We start from the raw sequence: 23,122 nt of genomic DNA, 5'->3' as shown, positions 1-23,122 counted from the left end.
CGTCCTGGCGGCAGAACAAATTGAAAAACAGACTGAAGGGGTCTGGGAATATGTGCAGTTCAGATACACAGATACAGATAACCAGATACACACTCTCGTGTTCGACGAATGCATTTTCATGGTCACTCAAAGTGAAATTTTTCACTGAGACTTTCGGGTGTTCAGAAAATTCGATTGACACGCCGGAGTTTTGGGTCTTAAGTGGAGTCTTGATGGATGATTGGGCACTGGGTCTGGATTTGGGTCTTGGTTTGGTTTTGGTTCTCAATTTCTGGTGTGGATAAGCGTACGGTAATCGTATTGAAGGCCTTTGGAAATTTCCACTTTTCCCAATTTGATCGAGAGCCCAAACTAATCGGATATAATAGCATTTTTGATAACTAAATATATACTCTGGGCCCTCGACGGACCCATCTCTCTGCCTAATTATAAAGAAATTAACTTGAGGGATAAACATCTTGTCGTTAAGGGGGGGGACTCAAAAAATAATAACACTTCCTCTAATTATATGGTGAACTCATTGAAAAAGGTGCTATCGGCATTTGTCTATCTGGCACCTCACTTGCCAAATTTTAATTTCCATACCTGCTCATTCACTTTCCCTCGGACATTGTGTGGATATACCTATCTGAAGGGGCAATCTTCGATGTGGGACCCGAAGTTAATTACAAACTAATCACGAGAACAAACAAAACATTAGGCTATCGCCGGTCGGCGATCTTTACAGGAGCAACCACTACCATATACCCATATACTTGTACATACATATGTCAAATGTCGGGGTAATTTATAGGCCAACAACGCCGCAGATCCGTGTAGTCCAAGTGTCAAAACAAACAGAGCGCCGCCCCACACGAAAATGGTAACAAACTCATCATTTGCCCGACAAGAACAAGATGGGGAAACTCTGGGCTCAACTCTCGGTTGGCTCCCTTGGCATAAATTTCCTTTTGGCGTTTTCGTTTTAATTTGAATGTAAATGATGCTGACGCAGCTGTGGATCTCGGCGGCTTCTGGTGCCCCCACGCCACTCCACTCTATACAACACCATACCATCCATACCATACCATAGCATCCATACCAAACCATAAATATAAATATATGTACTATACGATGAGGAAGTCGGGCGGCTGATGAGCGGCAGACTTGTGGGCTAAGGTTAAATGTCGGGTGTCCAACAAACAGTGACAAAATATTTAAATTCTCCCGAGGGGCGTTTGTAAGTATTGTAAATATTTGAGCCGCTTAATTGGGGGGGCGTGGATGGGCTGGCCCGGAATTGATTTATGCCAGCGAAGGGAAATCGATTTGAAAATGAACCCATTTCAAATAAACATATTTTCAAGTGAATTATGGCGTATTGGGGCGAGAAAAAGTTCAATTCCTTTAGTTCGGACAATTAAACATAATTGAAAGCAAATAGATATGCATAAGAGGTTAATTGGCGGGGAATTTATTAAAAAAAAAAAATGTATATATCTTTTTACAATTATGCAGATTTTATAAAATAATGCAATAAATGATTAAGAAATACAATGCAGTCTGAACGTGTTGTTAACTTCGTTTCTAAATCATTTGATGCCGTACAGTTTCAAACTTAAAAGGGGTATTGGCATGACTTTCAGATTCTGTGGCATTTGCAGCGCGAGAATGAGTGGCCACGCGTTTGAGGCAAGTTGCAAGTTGAACCGGCAATCAACAATCAGCGCTGCCTCTGCCCCTGCCACGCCCCACTCATTAACCCAAACATGATCGGGCAAAATGTCTAACGGTAGATGGGCGGCCGAAAGGGGGCGTGGCACGTGCACCCAAGTGCCGCGGCACGTGTGCCACAAAGTGCGACTGCCACGGCTGCCGGCTGCGAGTTTATGGACAGCGGTGACATGGAGGTGCCACCAAATCCCTTGTCACCTTGGCGCCACGGTGAAAATTTGTAGATATTAACGTTTTTTGTGCGCCTCTCTTTGTCATTAAGTGAAATTGCATAAAAATCAATGGGAGAAATACTGCAGCTGGCGGTCCATAACTCCAATGACAAGGGTATCTTAAGAATACAGTGTATATAACTTTGGAATGATGCCAAAATTATAGATATTTAAGGGATTTTTGAATAACATATTATCATTGTTATATTTGCATTATATAATTAAATTCAAGAATATTATGATTTGGCCTATGACTTCTTGAACATTAAGCTAATTAACTTGCACACATGTACTTCGTTCTAGAGAAGTTCGACTGTAGATATAAAAAGGATTTGGAAAAGGTGCTGAGACTCGTTGCTGATGTGGCTGATGATGTGCAGGTTGGGATCCGAATGGAACTCCCAACTCCTACCACTGATACCCACTATTTCCAGCTGGCTGGTGGGTAATGACTTTATAAACACAGCCTGTGTCGTCCGCGGGGTGAGAGCTACAAAACTGTCCAACTGTCAGGCTGCTGACTAAGTAACATGTTAGGCTGGACACACAGCGAAATCAATTAGATGGATAGAAGTCGAGATGGGAAATCGGAGAGCCGAACTCATGTATCATTAACAATTTCCATGTCATATGCCGTTTACGTTTACGTTTACGTTTACCTGATATCTTCGAAGGGAACCTTTGTCTATCGGCTTGTCACTCTGCCAACGAATCAAACTTGTCAAAGTCATCAAATATTCAAATACATTTTACACATGCAACCGCAGAGCGGAAAAACAAAATCATTTTTTGGGTACTCAGTACTCAGTGCTCAGGTCAAATTGTTCGTAACGCCCCCACATAACTGTAATTACCAAGGAAAATTGATTTTTATACTCAAATAAAAGGGTATGCGTGTGTGGAGCTAAGCAGGCTCAGTTTTTGGCCAGAAAAAAGGGTGCCATTAAGATCCGTAAAGGAAAACCAAAACTAAACCGTGCCTGTCCCCTCAATGAGAACTTAATGCCTTTCGAAATGAACAAAATCCCCATTTGGATATACATACATATATGTGGCTCTGCAGTCTGGGTCTTTTTGTATTTTTGGCAATTGATTAAAAGGCTTAACGTTTCAGACAATTGGCCATTTCAGACCGGCCTTCGCCTTGCGGTCAGTGTTTTGCTGAATGCTCTGGGTATTAGTTGCAAATTAGTGCGAAATGAGCAAATTCTGTTAAATCTTGTGTGCTTAATGTGTGACTTTATGGTCAGATGGAAAAAGCCAACATGTGTGAGATTGGCCTCTTGACGAAACCCGAATCTTTACTGCACTAATTCTAGGAGCCTGAGCTCGCCAGATAAATTGTATTTCTTAAATGTTCTGCTCATTTAACTGGAATCTTAAATTGTATATATAAAATGATGAATGTAAAGTGTAACCCTAATATAAAAAATCATTTGAAAGCGATATATATATTACCTTCAATACATAAATTCGCATTCATTTCAGATTCTTTTGTTTTCAAGCTGCGACTGCTTTTAAAATATGACTGGAAATCAAGAGGGGGTTATGCAAAATGCTGCCACAATAAATTGATAAACATTTTTTGTTATTTTTCGCCTGTGCATTGGCAAGTTGAAATTTATTGATTTCTATGATATACGCTGACATTTTGATGAAACGTTGCCATTGAGTGCAGATAAGCATAAGATATGCGTTGTGTACGTTATGCGATACCTTCGAATCAAAAAAAAATTACGATAAAACGGATTTGTAAAATCAGAAAACTTGTTCTGCCCATGTAGCATGCAAATGAAACAAAATATATTAAATCAAATTGACTTCTGAACCGATTGTATCGCCAATCGCCCCTTGGGAATGACATAAAACTGACCAAACAGATACTCACTTTATTAGCAGCTTCGAAATGATTATGTTCCTGAAGAAAGGTAGAAAATCTAAAAAAGTTTAAAACATAAACCGAAATACTCAAGTCCGAAACGTGGTAAGAAATGGTTGTAAATATACAAATCTGCGGGTTCGACACGAATCTTTTTAATTGTTTTCTCTTTCCTTTTAATAAGTATAAATTATGCAAAAATCGTAAACTATACAGTCAACGACTTAAATGATTTATGTTTATGCAAAAAAAAGAGAAGATTGTGTTCAAACCAGTCTCATAAATATTTGTGCTAATAATGTCTCAATAAAAATTTTAATACAATATAGCGAAGTCAGAAGGGCAGGGCCAAGTTTTCAACTGCACTCTTGAACTTCGGAAACTTTGTCAGCTCTTTAACTCTTTTTCATACAAGGTTTTTGGCGAAGTCTACGCCCCCAAAAATGACAAGTGCATGGCAGACAAAATGTTGCAATACTTTCAGGTAGTTGAATAAACAAAGAGAAGACACGAAACGGTTTAAAAATTGTACCACTCTCACAACCCCTGGAAAATTACCCACATATATAGATGTATCCGCATCGTTAAGCGATTCCCCAATTTCCAGGGGGAAAACTTCGTGTTCAACCACCAAACGAGCAAAGAAAGACAATTTTTGATGGGAATATATATATTTTTTTCGGCTGGTGCCGGTGCCGGTGACACCAAATGACATTTTGCAAGTATGTTGCACTTGCCTCATTATTACTGCCACATGTGTGTACGTGCCACACGCCTCACGAGGCTTTGATGTTCCACGGAGTTCGGCACTTGTCATTTTTATGGCCAAACATATTTCCCAATATGTGTATATACTCGTCGTATATTTGGTTACATATCCAACACCCATATTTGCGTGGGAACCATTCGGCTTTCTTATTTTGTGGGTGACGAGATGTAATTGCTGATTTTGCAATGCGATATCTTTGGGAATGATACGGTAGAAAAAACGTTTAATAATGATCGATTGGCTAATGTTTTATGAGGCAATAAAATGTTGCCTATGATAGATTCAAAACAAAAACCTGGTATAGAAGTTATCTCATACAACAATTCCTCTTTACATCCAGCTGAAAGTGATATCTCACTTGTCTGGGAAGCAGAATACAAGTAGTTTCAAGTGCAGGATGTGGAATAGAGTTGGGTTAGACGGGGGCTATAATATTTTGCCTGGATGTTGCCACGCAGTCTGCACGTTCCGAGACTTTGAAGTTCACAATTGCAACCGCACAAAATTTGTGCCACATGTGGTGCCACAAGTACTGTGTTTACTCTACTAAAATAATGGAAACATGTTGTAAAAAAGTATAAATTTACTATGTAAACAACAATGAAATTGCCTCCCACTGAATCATGAATGGAAGACAGAGCGGCACCAGAATTTCCAGATATGTATACCCACCCGTACATATGATATTTTCTGGGTGTACAAAATCATTAAGTATATGTTTATGTTGCTGGCTGCTTTCATGTGGTCGTCGTCACATTTTTTCTGCGTTCTGTGCTCCTTTGATGGGTGGGGCAGCAGGCGAAAATGTCGCCTCTGATGTGGCAGCAAATTGCACACATATATGTAGTATGGCAAAGAAAACGCAATTGTGGTCAAGTTATGGTGGCCGAAGTCAATAAAAGTATGAAATTGGAATTGGGGTGGTCTGTAGGCAGTTCGTTTATATACTTCCACTCGATGGATTTCCGCTCTTGCAATTTCGCCATTAGACGCATAATCAAGTTGTTAACAATTTGTTAGAGTCGCGGCTCCAGCTCGAAATTCACGGATCCATGGATTGCGTGCCCACGCATAACGAGAAAGTCCAATAAAATATATGTACAAATGATTTGCCATGCGTAATTTGTGCAAATAATATGCGTAATTGTCAGGGCGGGAGGTTGCCTTCGGCACAACGCCGAACATCAAAGCTAATGGCCACATGATGTACACTTTTTAAATGAGTCGCAACTGGAAAAGAAACAACAACCGAAACGGGAAATTGTTGCTGCCCGTTTTTTATGGGCACAAACAATAGTAAAATAAAATTTAAGGCGGCAGGCGACAAAGTAAACACCATAATAAATACGGATTTTTTCGCTGTTTTAAGATGCAGTCAACGAATGGAGGGTACTCTACTCAACATGTAAACTCCAAGTTTTACATCTGTATTTAAGGTAGATTTTAAGTTGTAGCTAGTCATATACCCCGTATCAAAAAAACCACAAAAACCACATCAAAGGCAGCCATCTGATTAATGAGTGATGAAATGAGGTGGTACCGCGTTTTGGGAAAGGGTGAAATTCCAGTGGGTGGTCCTCGAAATAGAGCGGAAGTACTTAGGACAAATGAAAACATTAGCATGGCTCAACTCAATTGCGAATAAGTAAGTAATTTAAATAATTAGAAGACCCTCGATTTTTTTGGGAGTATTTAGGAGTACATAGTATGACCTTGTCAGGTTGTCAAGGCTATCGATATATGCAGGCCCATTAACTGCGTGTGGCACTTCATTATGGGCATTTAGGGCACTACAATAAAGGCATTGATTGGGCCTAAATGCCTTTATGGCCTAGAGTGTCCTTGAGGTGCAAGCAACTAATGGCACTGGCTCACCTTGATTTTTAGAGTTTGACATTTGACACGCGCATTTACGAAATTAATAATGGTATCTCTTTCGCTGCGTACGCGTGTTTAAAGAAATCCTTCGAATCCGCGGGTGTCGTCGGCGATTGTAAAACTTTATTGAACACATATTGTCTGGCGATTCGCTTACGGATTTCTGTTTTGTTATAAACAAACTCGGAAGAATGTGTAAGTAGTCGTCGTGCTGCTTCAGTTGAGGGACACGCGACAGGAGCTGGTGACAAGTTTTTGTTGCCGCTGGGAAAGTTTCAGGATGTCACTGCATCCTGGTTTAAGGATCTCAAGGACGCACTGCCGGACGCGCGACGGTTAATAGCACGGTTCTTGAGCCTGGAGCTAAACGAAAGTCCTTGGAAAACTCTCATCTATCTGTGGGAGATGTCAGGGACATCTCTAATCTTTGGGGGAACTTCGGGAGGGATAAATTCAAGGTGACTTAGTTACAAATTTCCAAGGCATATATTTTTAGCATTATATGCAAGCATTAACAAAAAATTAATGAATTAAAATTACTATGTAAGTGGCGTCACCTTCCGAGAAAGCCTCAGCACCCACTCCCTTTATCAAGAAATCAACTTACACGTGTTTCGACCCAGCATACATCATTCATACATCATTCAATCGAAAGGATCACGGAAAAGGTTAGGCCCAATCAAGTGCTACCTGATATCAGACTCGCAACGCCTTAAACCAAAACCCTCGACACTCGAAGGGATCAGTCTGCAGTCTGCAGTCTAGATAGCACTTGTAAGATGCTGTGATTAATGGTGGATGGGAAAAATGAACAAAAATCAAGGCCCAGTTCTGTGGACACCACCGCAACAATGGAAGGCACACCCATTAACACCAGGGCGATGCATCCAGCCCACAAACACAAATGGTTAGAGCCAGAAAATTGGAAAATAGAAACAACCTGGTGGCAGAAACTGGCTTCCACGAACCAGACACAATTGCCGAGCCACGTTATTAATTACATGCATTAATTTCTGGCACAGTTCAAAGAGACAAGTGATGCAACTGTGCACTGTAAAAGAAAATGGATGTACATCTGAGGCTTAATATTTTGCTTGATTTCTGTTGCTTAAAAATAAGCTAACCAAATAAAATGACTGCCTAACCGCTGCTGGCTCAAAGCTACGTTCATTTTTGTAGGGGCATTTTGCAGGTAGGGAAAATGTTTAAAAAATACTCCAATTTTTTTCTGTGTAAATTCATGTTCAGAGCCAAAAACCAGACTCAAACTGAGGCGCCACTGTTGATGGATTCGTGGCTGGCTACGTGGCCCGCTGATGAACAGCCGTCTAAATTATGGAACGCCTGTCACCCGCTGCGAATGCCATGGGTGTGAGTGTGAATGCGAGTGTGAGTGTCGATCTGAGTGTGTGTAAGTGCTGCGGATCGACCCCACAAGCCGCTCACCAATCCATGAGAACTGATGGCAAAAGAGGGGCATCCTTGATTTGATTTATAATGCCAAAAGTACAATGTATTAACCACCTACGAGTTTATTCCAAACAACATCGGCTTGGGTATAACTTTTGCCAATATCGCAAGTGTTATAGATTTCCTTTAGTATTTACATATATAGATTTATAGTCATGAAAACTTTTTCTTTACGATGAAAATTTAGAGTGGGTTGCTACTACCAACCCGTGAAAAAAGAAGGAAAAAAAGCAAGTGATTCCGCAGCACACATATATCAAAAAGCCGCCATGTCGTTAATTTAATTTGTACAATTTTCAGCCAAATATTTTCCACACCAGCGAAACTGCCAATAAAGCCCACGCAAGTTTTCAGCCAACCAGTCTTGGTTGGTCGCCTAGAAAAGCGTCAACTACTACCACAATATCGCAATTGTATTGGCCGTCTCTTTCTGGCCAAGATTCGCAACAAGTTTTTCCAGTTTTTGTAATATGTTTTTTTTTCGGCCAAATTATTTTCTTGTGCGCGCGCAATTTTTCAGCATAATTTGTAGCGAGTTTTTTTGTCCGCTCTGTTTTTTTTTCCATACTATATAGTATGTATTTTTATTTTAACATTTTTGTTGTGAGACTCTCTTCCGCTGCGCAGAATTGCAGTCGCTGCAGTTTTGTCGACAGCATCGGGCGCTGCACGCTCCATTCGTCAAACGATCGGTGGGATATATACACATATGTATATATTTGTAGCATATCATATGTACCTCGATTCATGGCCATAATTGTTGATACGGCAAGTGTGTTATAAGAGAGTGTGTGAAAAAGTTTGACTCAATTCCTGGAATTGCCCCCATGCGAAACGGAAGCGCTGCTTTTCTTTAAGTACTTTTTACTGTCGATTTTTGGTCGAGTCAGTAAGTCTCCGTCGAGTTTTGAATTTTGAGACCTTCGCAGTGGTTTGAGGTTTGCAACTGACCCACAAATTTGTCGATCACCGCACTGCATTGAGATTCGAATCCCGATCGAATGCACAGAGCCCCGATCAACTATCAACTTTGACGCGTGCCTGGTCCCGGGGCATGACTCCTCAGAAATGTGTCCATCAACGATTTCTATACCCTGCATTTGTGTCGCGTCATTGTTGCAACATCAGCGCAAACAAGCAAGAACACACTTCAAAAAGCCCAACAATGTCGAGTGCTAATAAAACCCACTGAGCGCGCCTGACTGACTGACAATCTCAACAACGGTCGTGAGTTATTTGAGGCGGCTAATCCCGCGGATGCACTGCGAGAAATTGGTTTTTCTAGCAAGTCCTACTTGAATAGGTGAAAAATGAAAATGACTCAAGTACTCAAGGTAACCAAATTGATCGGTTAGAATGATATGATTTTATCGTTTAACATTTATTATAGTATCTCTTTGGGTTTATCCAATTATTAATCGCTTCTGTTATTAATACATATATTTTTCATTACTCAAAGCTTAATCTGAAGCCGCGCTTTTTCAATGAGTTAATTTAAATAAATTGATAATTTTGAAGACTTTTTTTCTGAGTGCAATATCCAGCGTTAGACAGCCGGGAGTATCCGTGTTTATCTGCTGTGTGTGGGGAGCTGAACAAACAAGCTATTTAACACCGCCAGAAATGCTGAGCCAGCGGCAGTGACTGGGCGAATACTGGATGCTAGGGATACGGATACCGAGTGGCGGCGGGGTATACCGGGTTAGTGGTATATAGTGGTCACAAAAGTGTCGAAGATCGAAATCAGCAGCAGCGGAGAGTCGCGGAATTGATCGCGTCGATTAATTTGTCTTGCTCCTCTCGCCCCTTTTTTTTTTTTCGTTTTCGTCTTCGTGCAGCATGAGTGTGCAACATGTTGCAGTCCAAATGGAATGCACTTAATCACGATTAGTTGTAATCGATAAGCAAGCCGGGCTAATAATGCACTCTCCACGAAGCTTAGAAGATTTTCCTATAGCCCTGCCCATATGGTGGCTATACTTCGGGTGGTCTGCCGACCCATTTACATATGAAAAAGTTTGGCCAACCAATGGTTTCAACATAACATTGTTGCGCTTTGTACGGGCCTGCTGCTTGGCCATGATAAATGGCACTATTTATTTAAATCAAGCGACCCGCGGAGACCTCCAAAACAAACACCGAATTCGGTTAATAATTTGTTCATTTATCAACATTTGTTAGCGGCGATTATGAATGACGTGTGTGTGTGGCTCTCTGACCCAGGTAGCCAAAATATCTCGTCGCATCCAAGTCGAATCGAATCGTATTGAATCGAATCGGATATCGGAGCGTCTCCAAAACGAATTTGGGTTCATTCATAAAATCTCGCTTCTTTGTTTGTAGAATTTTCGTCACAGCAGGTTATCATGTTCGGCAAGAAAACATATGCAAAAACAAGCCACAATAAGGATTACAAGCTTGTCGTGTTTTTTTAAGGATTTAACTTTTTTTGAGCTCTTTTTTTTCAAGTATGAAAATATTTAATGAATACCTAAGGAGCGAGTTCGTATGCCTTTAATAAGTATGTGTAATCGCACACACCCCATTCTTGCACCAACAAATTTGAGGAATTACATCAAAGAGTAGCCATGCAAATGTTGTTGACCAACCCAGTTGACATTTTTCATAATTCCATATCACCAGCCCCCACAATCAAACTTGGCCAACACGCTCATAAAAGCCACGCCAAAGGTTTTTTTTCCCGAATGAAAATGGGATGGGTTTATGGTAGAAGTACAAAACCCATTCGAAAACTATTTTTATAACGTACTAATAACTGCAAAACTTTCACTGCTCGTTTTTTGCCACCCAGTTCTTTATATCGTGTTTCAGTGTTGTTGGGTTTTTTTGTTATTAATTAAATTACACGCCAGGCATTTTACAACATTTACAGCAAATTACAAATGCCAGGCATGGGCACGCAGTCGAAGGCGAGAGGGGCAAAGGGTGGTGGGGTTGTAAAAAATATTATATCACCAGACTGAAAATATTATAGGAGAAGGTGGAAGACAGCTGGCATGCGACTATGGGATACCCATTGAGCAAGTACTTTTTGTAAATTGAAATTCTTAGCACAAGCCTGCTATCAGGAGAAGTATAATTATTTCTTATAAACTCGACAACTTATCAAACAGCTAGTCAATATAACTTATATTAAGTTTGGAAACATTTTTTCTATTGGTTTTTGTTCCTAATTCGTAGTTACGATCCTCGAATCCCCAGAGACCCATATACCCCATATATCCTTGGAACGCACAGCATTCGTCATAGCGCAGAGAAGTGGAGAACCATGGTCTGGGGACATGGACTTGGTTCTCGTTTTGGTTTCGTTTTCCGTTTCGGTTTCGGTGGCGGTGGCGGTGTGTGAAATATACGAGAGTCCCCGGTTGGCAGTTACCGGTTACCGGTTGTGGGTCCAAGGCATATCCATGAGTGTTAACACTCATAACAACTGCTAAAGCCCATTTTCGCATGTTGGCAGCTTATAAAAGTGCAGCACTCGGCCGCATGGCCATATACCACATATACAGCACCCACTTCCAATCCCCATCCCCATCTATATCCCAATCCCCATCCCAATCCGAATCCCTAGCCCTTCATCCATCGTAGGTGTGTGTGCAAGTTTCCAAAAGAGATTTTGTGTGAGCGATAAACACGCGCCCAGGCACAAAAGTGTAAATTAAGCCGCAGACGCTGAGGAGAACTCGTGTGTGGGCCGCCCAGCTCGCAGCTCTCGACTCGCCAAAGTAGTCAAAGTTGGGAAAAGGGGAAAGGCGGCGGGAAAAGCGGGCGGAAAATGAAAAATTATGAGTTATGCTAGGCAAGGACATGGCCTGCTCAAGCTTCATTTGCTAAGCCATGGAGCCGCAGTCGCCGTCATAGTCATTTCCACACGCGCAGCCAGGAGTTGCACTCGCAAAAATTAATATATAATAATATATAATAAATAATAATAAATATAAATAGAAAATATAAATTGGTAGGTATTTCCATATCTTATTCTTGTAAAACTCATTTGATGTGCAAGGACTTTTAAACGGCTCCTAAAAGAGTGCTACGATAAGCACATTTCCTAGATTTACTCCGATATTATCCACTGTGCATATGTGGATAGAGCACTCGACTATGCATATCCTGGCCTGGTCGGCAGTACTCTGGGCCAGCTCGGCTCGACGTGGCTCGGCTCCACGGCAATTGTTGAGCTGGCCCAGTTAGCGTGTCGCTCATTAGCATCAACATTTGCAGGGGAATTTATGGTGTCCATGCCACATGCGAAATGTGGGTTAGCAATGTGCAGTATTCTGGCATTCTGGCATTGTGGCACTCTGGCGTGGCAATTTTATGCTCATCAGCGCGGCATTTCTCAGCATTCAGTGTGTGCCGTCGGATGACGGACTCATAAATTAATTAATTTTTGGTGTGGCTTTCAGCGCGTTATCACCGCTCCAAGATCGCCACTCGAAGCGAATTGTGTGCCGCCGCTCGAGGGCAGCTGCGATCAATATGGCAAGTGGTTAGGACTCATTATCAGTCCATGGAGGACTGTACGGATCCCAAAAGGGGATAAGGATAATCGTGCGATTCGAAACGAGTTCAGCTGGCAACGAACATGTTGCACTCCACTTGATTCTTCTGCAAACAAGGCGCGGAGGTTGTCCGACATCGTGTTAAAAAACTTGTTCGCAATTAAACGATGTCCTGCCGGCAGGCTGACTGAATGTCTGCCTGGGTTTGCCCTCCATCAAGTGGGGCACTGGGAAAAAATAATGCAACTTTATAGACAAAAGTATCAAAACAATTTGCAAATAAATACCTTCTTAGTTTAGTACATTTTTATCGATAGGTGAAATACATTTATGAGTAAGCGGTAGCTTGTAAGTTTTAAAATTAAATAGTTAGTTATTCCCCATTTTTCTCAGTGCTGTTGCCACGCATGCCCATGTGACTTCTTCCACCTGGCATCGTCTTCTCCGTTCGCGTTGCATTCGAAATTCTGGGGCTGCGCAACCAGACAAAGGTTGCACGTAAATGACCCAAGTTATCATAAATATGTCAAAAGTTGAAAATTAAATGTACAGCATGCTGAGTCCGGATCCTCGTGCCCCAATCCTCGAACTCCCGCGCCCGCATTCTTTATTGATATTTTTGCACTTGTTTACATTTTCTGATTTAGAGCCATTCGCTGCTGATGGTCGTAAGAAGGACCACACGTGGCGCCATCTTGTTTATGATAAGTGGAATCCTGTTTGCGGACCGAGATTCCGATTGCTGTGTGGCAGCAATGATTGAATGCGTGTTGTGGTTTATGAGTCACAAGGCACTGAAGCAATCCTTACCTTAAGCAGCCAAAGAATGAAACTATAAAATGGATGTTTTGTACGAAATACTGTATGAAAAGATCTATGTATCTGAAATATAACTATCTTCTTAACTACCTATCAAGTGGCTTTAAGATTACGCCCTTATTATATTATTTGTGATAAATTAATTTTTTAAAACTACCATTCCAAGATATATTTCCCAGCATATATGTATATCGACTACTCCAATCCCAAAACCCGAACACGCACTGCTGTCCAATCCCCTTCAATCCTTGCATGTTCATATGGAATATGCTACTTGAGGTCCGTGCAGAAAATAACTTTGCGATAATATTAAATTGCTGTCAACAAGAAAATATGTTGGATGAATTTTCCAGCTACGGGCTGCAATTGATTTTCTGTCAGCGCTGCTGAAATGGAAATGGGCAGCGGGCTGCAAAGGGGGAGGGGGGGCAAAACACTTTTCCAAGTGTTGATTTGTGTTATATGGTAGTTTCTTATCAACAATGCAGTCTATTAGGCATTACCCTGGATTGACTGACATGCAATTCGCCGCCAGTTCGCCAGGGAGGCAAACAAATAAACATCAAAGGTGGAAAGCATAACTCCAAGCCTTTTGTGTCGTAAAAAACGTGAGGAAAACATGAAAATATGTGCTGGGTGCCAGGGCGCCAAACTATTAACGGAATAGGAGTAAATTTGTTAATGCCTTTGTCTAAGCCATGTGCGTTGGCAGGTGGGAATGGGAATGCTATTGTATAGTACGCTATGCTATTGTATGGTGTGGTGGTATGTCCTGCAGGACCTGCTGAACCCCAAAAGGGGTTAAATGTGTTTATTTGTTTATGGCCCCCCGTCGAAAGGGTTAGCTCTATGTTGTTATGTACGTATATAACGTGTATATATGTATATGGAGCGATATTCAGCGGACCAGGCTGATGGGCCACTGCGTTTGACTAATGTCTCATTTGCATGCCAAAAGCAGTTAACAAGTTTTGCCTCGCCAGTTGCCGCCAGTTCGCAGTAAGAAAGAAATTATGGCTTGTCTTGCTTTTAAAAACAACTTAGTGGATAATACACCCCTAGTGTTAAGCCAGTCAGTCAGGCATCCATATGCACAATATAGTATGCTCGTACACACATCGCATACCGTGTAAAGGGTAGGTAGGATGCAGAGGCATCGCGGCAACAACGACACATTCATTTCCTTCTTGGCGCGCCTCAAGTGTTGTCACCTGTCATAATAAGTGCGGAAGCAGCAAACGGCAAACAAAGAGACAGCCAGAAGGAAGCAAAAAGTGCTCAAAATGTAATGGGAAATTTATAAGAAAGAGGATCACGATTGGGATACTCTGCCAAATGAAGGTAAAATAATGTCTGTATGCTTTTTTAAGTAATTATACATTTCATTTACATATTTAAATACAAATCATCCATCAGCACTCCATCATTCAAAAGCATCACTTCATTCAGAATCTTAAATTTCATCCATACGGAAAATTCACTTTGGCATTTCAAGGTTAGCCAATTACAGTCATTTACAACCACATTTCACTTAAATGGTTTATTGCATTCAATTATTCTTAGATTGATATTTGCATTATTTAAGTTGCACATTAAAACCTAAGCAACATTTCCTTTTAATATTTTATAAACAGGAGTATTATTTAAGTAACATTATCAAAGCCATTTTATTTCAAACCCCAATCGGAAAGTGTATTAAGAGTAAATGTTGCTGCATTTGCTTTCAATTTATAAGTTGACCAGCCGACATTGAAGTCGCTGGTGCATTGTTGCAACTTCTGCTGCAACTTCTGCTGCTGCTGCCTCAAGTTTCCAATTCATTTTCATAATTGCAGCAAATGTAAATTGCAATATCTTTCCCCATTTTTCTCTCTCGGCCTTTTCTTCGGCTTCATATGCGTGCTGCACTTGAATTTGTTGGACTGTCGCACTTGAGTCCAAGTCGATCTGAAGTCTGAACCTGTTCCACGCGCAAGAGATGGATTGTTGTGTTTTTCCGTTGTTTTTTACCATATATCTTTCTTTCTTTTTTTTTCTTGGGGCAGCGGCCGCGCTGAAACGGAACCGCAAATTATTTTAATTTGCGTTAAATAATGCAACGAGGTGAGAAAAAATTAAGAGCATTTCTCAAAGCAAAAACCAGAGAGCTGGAGAGATGCCAAAGGTATCGTAAGACAAGTTTTCACGACTGGTATTTGTAAGATAAATCAATTAGAAAATATTCCAGATTTTTTGCGAGCTTATCCAGGAACTCTCAGATTTCTTCCACGTACAAATATTCTTCAGAAATGTGAATGGAATCGTGTGTAAACTCAGTAGTATAACATTTCTTGGCCTGCTCATTAGTAGCACCCTTTGTGTTGCAGTTGCAGTGTATCCTGCCACAAAGTTAAAAGCGCCGACCTGTAATTTGCCAGCAATAAGGCGGCGGCGCAATAAACTCAATTTGTGCTGCTCGATAAAAGCCGAGTGCCATGTCAGGAGATGGACACACAGATGTAATCAACGTTTTAGGAGAGGAGACTTTAAAAATATAACACAAAAATAAAAATAAAAACGAGTAATGCCACATACATGTAAACCGCAAACAGCAATCCCTATGCATTGCCCATTAGCAAAGAAATAATTTTATTTCTTAATGCAGTCATCGAACACTACTATTTTGAACCGCGCTGTGGCAACTTACACTTTTGCATGCGAAGTGAGTGCGGCTTGAACGTGTTTATTTTGCTTTGGGGTGCTAAAAGCCGAACAATTCAAGTAAACTCCCAGCAAAAAGTCGGCCTGGAAGTCAGTTTAGCTTTTGACAAGTGGGAGCCACTTGGAGGCCAAGGCGTTGCCAAAGTCCGGGCATTGTTATCTGCATATATATCTACCGATATTCATGGCAGTTTAGCCCCATGATCGGTAGCCCAACGTGGGGCACAATTTATGCGCGTTTCTTCGATCATAACTCTTAATTAACCGATCGAAAACCTTGTCAACTGTGTTGATTGACAAGTCTTTTAAGATATCGGCAATCAACGAACAAAATCTACACACCAAATATTTCGTGCGTAGGCCAAGCACAAGTGAAAGGTGTGTCCCACAAATAAAAATGGAAATACAGCGGAAAGAATCGCGCTGGAACTAGAAAGAGAAACTGAAAATTTTGGCTGATATGTAAGATACTCTTTGAGACAGAGTTAATATAAAAATCTGTTCTTTAGTTACTTTTATATAAACAAATTTGGCATAGAAGTGGAATATCATGTAATACGTTGAAATATTATACATACATACGTTCATTCAACAACGAATTCTTAACTTTTATTATAAATAATGTATAATATAACATATCGTTATTGCTATGCTTCTCATAAATGAAACCAATTGTGCCCTACTACTTACAAGTGACATTTGGCTTTACCAGCTTCCAGACTATCGCCGTTGAAGCCTAACGTTTTATGGCTATAAAAACCTGATACTTTTGGCCCGAGGCTAACCCACACGCAGACACAATGGCTATTACAGTGGGTCCAAAAAGCACGCCACCCACATGGGCAGCTGACAAACGCTGATCGATTGGACGCCGAAAAATTCATAAATCTATGCGAGCCATAAACTTGAGGCAATTATTTTATGATAACTTCAGAGAAGTGGTATGGTCATAAAAATTGTGTACGTAAAAGATAAAGGAAAATCCATTTGAAAGGACGACAAGTTGTTTCGCTCAAATCAATTGTTGCGCATTCAATCGCGCGGTCATCAATCATAATTTTCAACGATCAACAGTTTTGTAGGCAAACGTTTTCATGTAAAGTCTTAAATATTTTCACACCTTATAAACAATGTGCAGTCACGATCCGGTGGGAGTCTAATGCGGCTATTGTCTGCCACAATTCAGAGCCAGCGACAGTTGAACATGATTCGAGTTGGTTTTTTTTTTTTTTATTATTATGCCCCTACTTTTCTAGCGAATTATGACGTGCCCGCTCCGAATGATCGATGAATGCCTCGATTATGAAATTCTGTATAGAAATTGTGGGGGATAGTCGTAGATGAGTCAGATGTGGTTCCTTTGGGCCCAACAGAATCGAAACGCTTCTTGAAAGTTGCCTTTCACTCTGGACGATCGGATTATTGGCTATTGGCTGACTGACAGCTTCATTAATACCTCTCAAAAGGTAAGTTATGCATGGCGTTGGAAATGGAAATAGAAGTCGATGTCGAAGGTGACAAGTGTGTTTGCTGATCGTTTTTGACAGCACGACTTTCAGTACATTGTAGTGTCATACACTGCAATTCTGTAGTACAATGAAACATTCCAACTTGCTTTAAAACCTTGATTTAGCGGTAGTATAAGTATCTCCAAACATTATTCTCACTTGCATTTCAATTTGTTATTTCCATTTTTGATCACATTTTTAGTTTGATTCCGTTTTCTCTGTGTACTCTCAGAAATTCTAGTATAATTTTGTATTTAGACCACTTTCAAATGCCGCTTATATTGTATGCGACAATTTAAATTGCACTTTGTGGTATGCTAATTATGGCCGCCGATCAAACAGTCTTACCAAGGCGCTTTATAAATAACCGATCTGACAGTAGCCAGTGAACCACTTGCCACTCGGAGGTTCAACGACACTTAAGACCCCCAAAGATGCGGCAGCCCGAAGCGGCAGACACCTACTCCGCGCTCCAAAGTTAAGCAGCTTCCCCAGTTGTCAGCGCAAAATAAGACAAATGTTTCAACTGGCGACGCATCTGAGTTGCCAAAAAAATGAGAGATTTGCACAAAAACCGAAAAGGGGTGATGTGCAATATTATAATTCTGAAATATGACAACAAAAATTGGTAGTCATTCATATCGTAGCTATGTAAATTTAACTATGGGTATGCAATACTATCACTACTCATTTAATATCTACTAAAATGCTCTTTAAATAGGAGGGATTTTATGCTAATATCTTTAACAATTCACCAACATTTTATATACCATGGAATATTTATATTTTTTATCAACTTCAACTACTCATTTAATCTGAACTAAAATGCTCTTTAAAAAAAGATTTCTCATACTAATATCTTAAAAAAATTCACCAACTAATAGCATGGAATATTTATACTTCCCTGAAAATTCATCAAAAAAAACCCCACTGTATCTAAATACAGTGGAACTGCTCACCGCTTTGGGCCAACTCTGTGTGGTCCAATTAAACACTTTTGCGGCTCTGGGCCTTGCAACTCTTCGGCGTGTCTGCCACCAAATGTGCGAATGATGCGTGAATTTCGCAAAGCCAAGTCAGCCAAATATAAAAAAACACGCGGAGGAGCGTTGACTGATGGGGCCGGGCTGCAGGGCATTAATTGGAGTTGGGGAGCCTTCGGCTGGGGCATATTTTATCGCTATTGAAGCGTTTGGCGTTAATTAAGACAAAATCAAGCGAAATTTTTGTCACATTGCTGCGGCTTTGCCCCTTTTTTCTGCTCTGCCCGGTGGCCGTGATTAATTGTGCCTTGTGCTGCCTGCCAACTGCACTCGAGTCTTCTGCATAAATAAGTGTATATATCGGATACATGGCTTCTTATATCTTTGCTTACTTTTTCCCCATTTTCTTGCATTTTTTACGCTTGTTGTACTCGCATTTGCGGGCAAGAAAATGAAAAATTAGTCGAGAAAATCTGGCGAAATAAAATGTCGTCGGCGACATTTTGCAAAGAGATTTTGCCGCCTCTCTGTGTGGGTGAGCCGTCTTGATTCTATATAGACTATATATATATATATATATATATATGTGCGGTCATATATTTGGCTCAGCTTCTAATCGTCGCGCATTAGTCAGTGCGTTTTGTGGGCTCCTCTGGCTGCGGATAGCGATTTCAAATGGCGGGTTTTGTGCGACTTTCGAAAGCCCCTGTAATAAATCAGCACAACAAAATAGTAAAATTAAAGCCTGGCTGAAATTATATACTCCTAAGCTATCCACTATCCCATTAAATTGTGCAACCATTTGTTTAATATTAAAATAACAGTTAGCATGCTATTAATTCTTTTAATACTAAATATCTTTAAAATATCATGAGATTTCGCCATTTCTGCGAAATATAGCGCAATGAGTCCATTTTTATGCCCCCAAAACTGCATTCCTATCTACACTATATTTGCTTTTCATTTTTCCCCCACATTGCAGCCATATAAAAAGATCAAAGAGGGTGGCACTTCGCTGTTGCTCCTTTGGTTGACACATCAACGCTTCTCTATCGACACCAAATGGGATGCCGAGACTACAAAGGCGCTGCACACAAGCAGTTGGCAGTGCTCGACCACTAATTAATGTGCTTTTAATTATGAGTAGTAAAAATGCGAATTGGCAACCGCAAAAGCTTAGTGGCTTAGGGGTACGAGCAGCAGACGCTCCACAACCGCAAAATGAGTGACGGATGGATGGAGGGTTCGAAGCAGGGTTCGACTGCTGCTCCTCTGCGACACGTCAATTGTAATAACAATAACTGCTCAAGACAGCCCAAAAGTAACACATTCGCAGGAGGACACACGATGCCATGGACAGGACAGGACTGGACAGGAGGACTCCAGGACCTTAGGACTTCAGGAATGGGGACAGGAGATGGGGACAAGCTGGCTTGTTAGCACACGACACGCTGTGGTCACCAAATGAGCAGCTGACCGAAAAGGGTAACAAGTAACACTAAGAAAAAATACCTGTAAAATTAAGAAACATATATACACTGTACAGATCTGCATATGAACTCATATATCCCTTGATTTTCCTCAGTGTGCGCTTACATAGAAGGCCCATCCTGTTCGGCCTCTCGGTTTCAGGTAAATGTCGTGTCAATTTTGGTAAAACTGTTTCATCTCCGACTTGGACTTGGACTCGTGCTGGTACAGAGTGTCAAATTTTAAACATTGATTATCTGGAGACATATTCAGCAATTAGCAAATCAACTCGGATGTGGCTGTGGCCTCTCTGCCCGGCTTTGTGTCCGTAAATGACAATTACCAAATGTGTCAAAAGCATTTGGGCTGGCCAAGTGTTTGTTAAGTTTTAATATGACAGCAGATGGACACGGCAAATATTTTATCAGGCAGCCGGGGAGCAGTAGTCTCGTTGCAATTTGCATACATCAAGAGGCTGTGATATAGGAACAAAAAAATAAGGAGAAACAGGACACACACCCCTCTATAAGGACATGCTCCCTACGGACATGTTTAACGGTTCAATTTTACACATCATTTAATCGCAAACAAGTTAGCTCGCCTTGTTTTGTCACTCAATTTAAATTTATACAAGTCTAGTGCAGAGACTGGTGGATTGATTTATGGCCTACTCCGTGAACCTTTCACTTGACAAGATTCCGGCTCACTGATTCCGCACGGGGAAATTACAAAGTGTTAACACGAAAAGAGCAACGAGACAATGCCAACATATGTCTGCATAAATTGTAGGAATTGTTCAAAATTTAAATGCCATTCTATTCGGTGATGGGGTGAACTGCTGTTTGCATATGGGCAAAGTTTGAAATGAACTATTGTCTTGCTATATGGTGGTGTTAATGTGATTACTAAAATAAAACTAAAAAATGTAGTTTTAATTAAGCAACTGTGGAAAACACCTTTTGTGTAAGAGTACAACTTACAACTTCCTTTCGCTTTCATAGAGATTAAAGTAAGCGCCTTAAATATTCCCTTAAATTATGTTTGCATGTCGAGGCCTAGTAAAAACCTGAAAGAACATATCCAAGTGATGAAAGCAGCCGCCTGTTCGCACACAATCCCACAGACCATTGTCTGTCTCAAGAATTCGCGACTAACTCGTATACTAGGACTGGTGTCTGCAGTAACTTGGCGGTTTCGGGATTGCATTGACAACTGAAGCGTTATCGAGGTGCATGCAATTTACTCATCATCACAGATGGAGAGGTGATAGCGGACATGTTACTCTTTTAATTGATGCGAAGATGGGCCGGAATGAGTTATGACTGCGACTAGTATGGGCCGCTGCTTGTGCGGCAATTACCAACCGTGTGGGGCAGGATGGGCCGGCATTGGTCGAGTGTCTGTGTCTATGTGGCGATGTTGAAAGACAATAATGCTTAATAATGAGCTGTAAAGTTTATTAATTGCCACACGGCGTTAGGGGCACTCCCCCTTCGCCAGCCCATCGGCACCAGCACGGCTAATGAGCCATTTGCGTGTCGTCGATTTATTGCATTATTTGCACACACACACAAGACACAAAAGACACATTAAAACTAAATTATTAAAATTTTCGCAAAACTGCCGGGACATATGTCATCAGATGTCCGAGTTCATTGGACCCTCAAGAGCTGCAATGATAGCAAACTGCAGAACAAGGAATATGGATAAAGATACTCCAATAAACCAATAAACATGACAATATTTTATGTTTCTCATTAGAAGAAAGTGAGCCTTTGAAAGCCTCCCTTCAATAAATATCCACACATGACTGTCAAAGATAAATAGGCCATGCTACTTTTTGAAATCCAAATCACGTTTGCACACTTGTAATACGATTTCTTCGAGTATAACACAAACTTCCCCCGCTGAATACTTTAAAGTTATCCCAAGTTTAAATCATTTCCCCATTTGATTCGTGACCCGGTTCCCGCCTTTCTAGGCTTGTCCTACTGAAACTGATTTCAAACCTGACTGATTTTAGCGGCCAAAAGTAACAACAAAGTCAAGAGTCATTGAAGCATGTATGGCGATTTACCCCGTTAATGAGACCATAGATAACAACGAAAATCAACTGTCAACTTGGGCCAAAACAGCAACAAAGCTCCGCTGATTAAGTCAACCCCAATGGTGGAAAAGTTCACCGCCCCTTTTCCGGACGGCCGAGAAAACCCTCCTCACAAAGAAGTCAACTACCCAAAGAGAACCCAGTGCGAATCGAGGGGGTAAAATGTGCGAAATATCACAACTTGGCACTCGTGGCAGCAACAACAACGGCAGAGTTACGCTGGATTAACAACCCTTACCGGGTTCCTCCATATCCATAGATACAACCCCTTGTCCCTTATCCCTGGGCCGACTGCAATGAGAGCAATTTATAAAATTGTTCCGCTAAATAAATTAAAATTTCACTTTTAAAGTATTGGGCGTGAAATTGAGATTAGCTCGGCAGGGGAATAAAGTAGGCCTTTAAAGTAGGGTTAAATGCGGGTTTTTTACGAAAACAAAGGACCTTCCACGTGCTAAGGATATGAAAGGCAAACAGAGGCAAATAAGATTAAAAACCGTACCATAAAAGTAATATTAAGCGTATATATAAATTCAGATCCCTTCACAATAAACCAAGCTCATCGATAAAGCCAAAGTTAATTTAACCCAATGCCAAGTTAAATGCGATATATATCTGAACAATCATTAGGCATTTGTCTGCTGTAGGTATACAAAGTGCACAAATTCCTTACCTCCGCGATCTGGGAACTGTGCCTTATCTTGTTCGACCCCAAATTCTAATCAAACATTTTCTCACCTTGCTCAGGTTGCTGGCGTATCTGCTACCCTTTACCTTTCGCCGTTGTGGGCGTGTTCGTTGTTGAACGTTCTGTCGGCATAAAAGAGGCGGCATCCACAGCGGCAACATTTCTGTGTTCTTCACTCTTCTTTTTTTTTTTTTTAATTTTTTGATTTTTTTCCTTTAGCTGCAGCCGCATTAAACTCTGGTGTTGTTGCTGTTGCTGTCTGACATGTGAGAATTTGCCGTAAATCAACCTGTTGCTGCTGCTGCTGCGTGTTGTTGCTGCTGCTGCTGCGTGTTGTTGCTGCTGCCGCACACGTTTTTCGGCGGCCACTTGGCTTATGAAGTGCCACAGAGAAACAGGT

The 23,122-nt window shown here is 41.0% G+C and overlaps 2 long non-coding RNA genes across 2 annotated transcripts; one reads left to right on the top strand and one right to left on the bottom strand.

Annotated features, from left to right (window-relative positions):
- Positions 1-11,893: 11,893 nt before the first annotated feature.
- Positions 11,894-12,844, bottom strand: LOC120320768. The gene is made up of 2 exons (XR_005560310.2): positions 12,735-12,844; positions 11,894-12,674 (listed from the first exon to the last, which is right to left on the bottom strand). It is a non-coding gene; the product is annotated as an uncharacterized LOC120320768 (long non-coding RNA).
- On the top strand, positions 12,750-13,359 carry LOC120320769. Its single transcript, XR_005560311.1, has 2 exons — positions 12,750-12,781; positions 12,841-13,359. It is a non-coding gene; the product is annotated as an uncharacterized LOC120320769 (long non-coding RNA).
- Positions 13,360-23,122: the final 9,763 nt, after the last annotated feature.

This window comes from Drosophila yakuba, chromosome 2L, assembly GCF_016746365.2.
Source record: "Drosophila yakuba strain Tai18E2 chromosome 2L, Prin_Dyak_Tai18E2_2.1, whole genome shotgun sequence".
In the NCBI taxonomy this organism is placed as follows: domain Eukaryota; kingdom Metazoa; phylum Arthropoda; class Insecta; order Diptera; family Drosophilidae; genus Drosophila; species Drosophila yakuba.
Note: the sequence above shows the minus strand (reverse complement) of the source record. Positions and strands in the feature narration are given on the sequence as shown.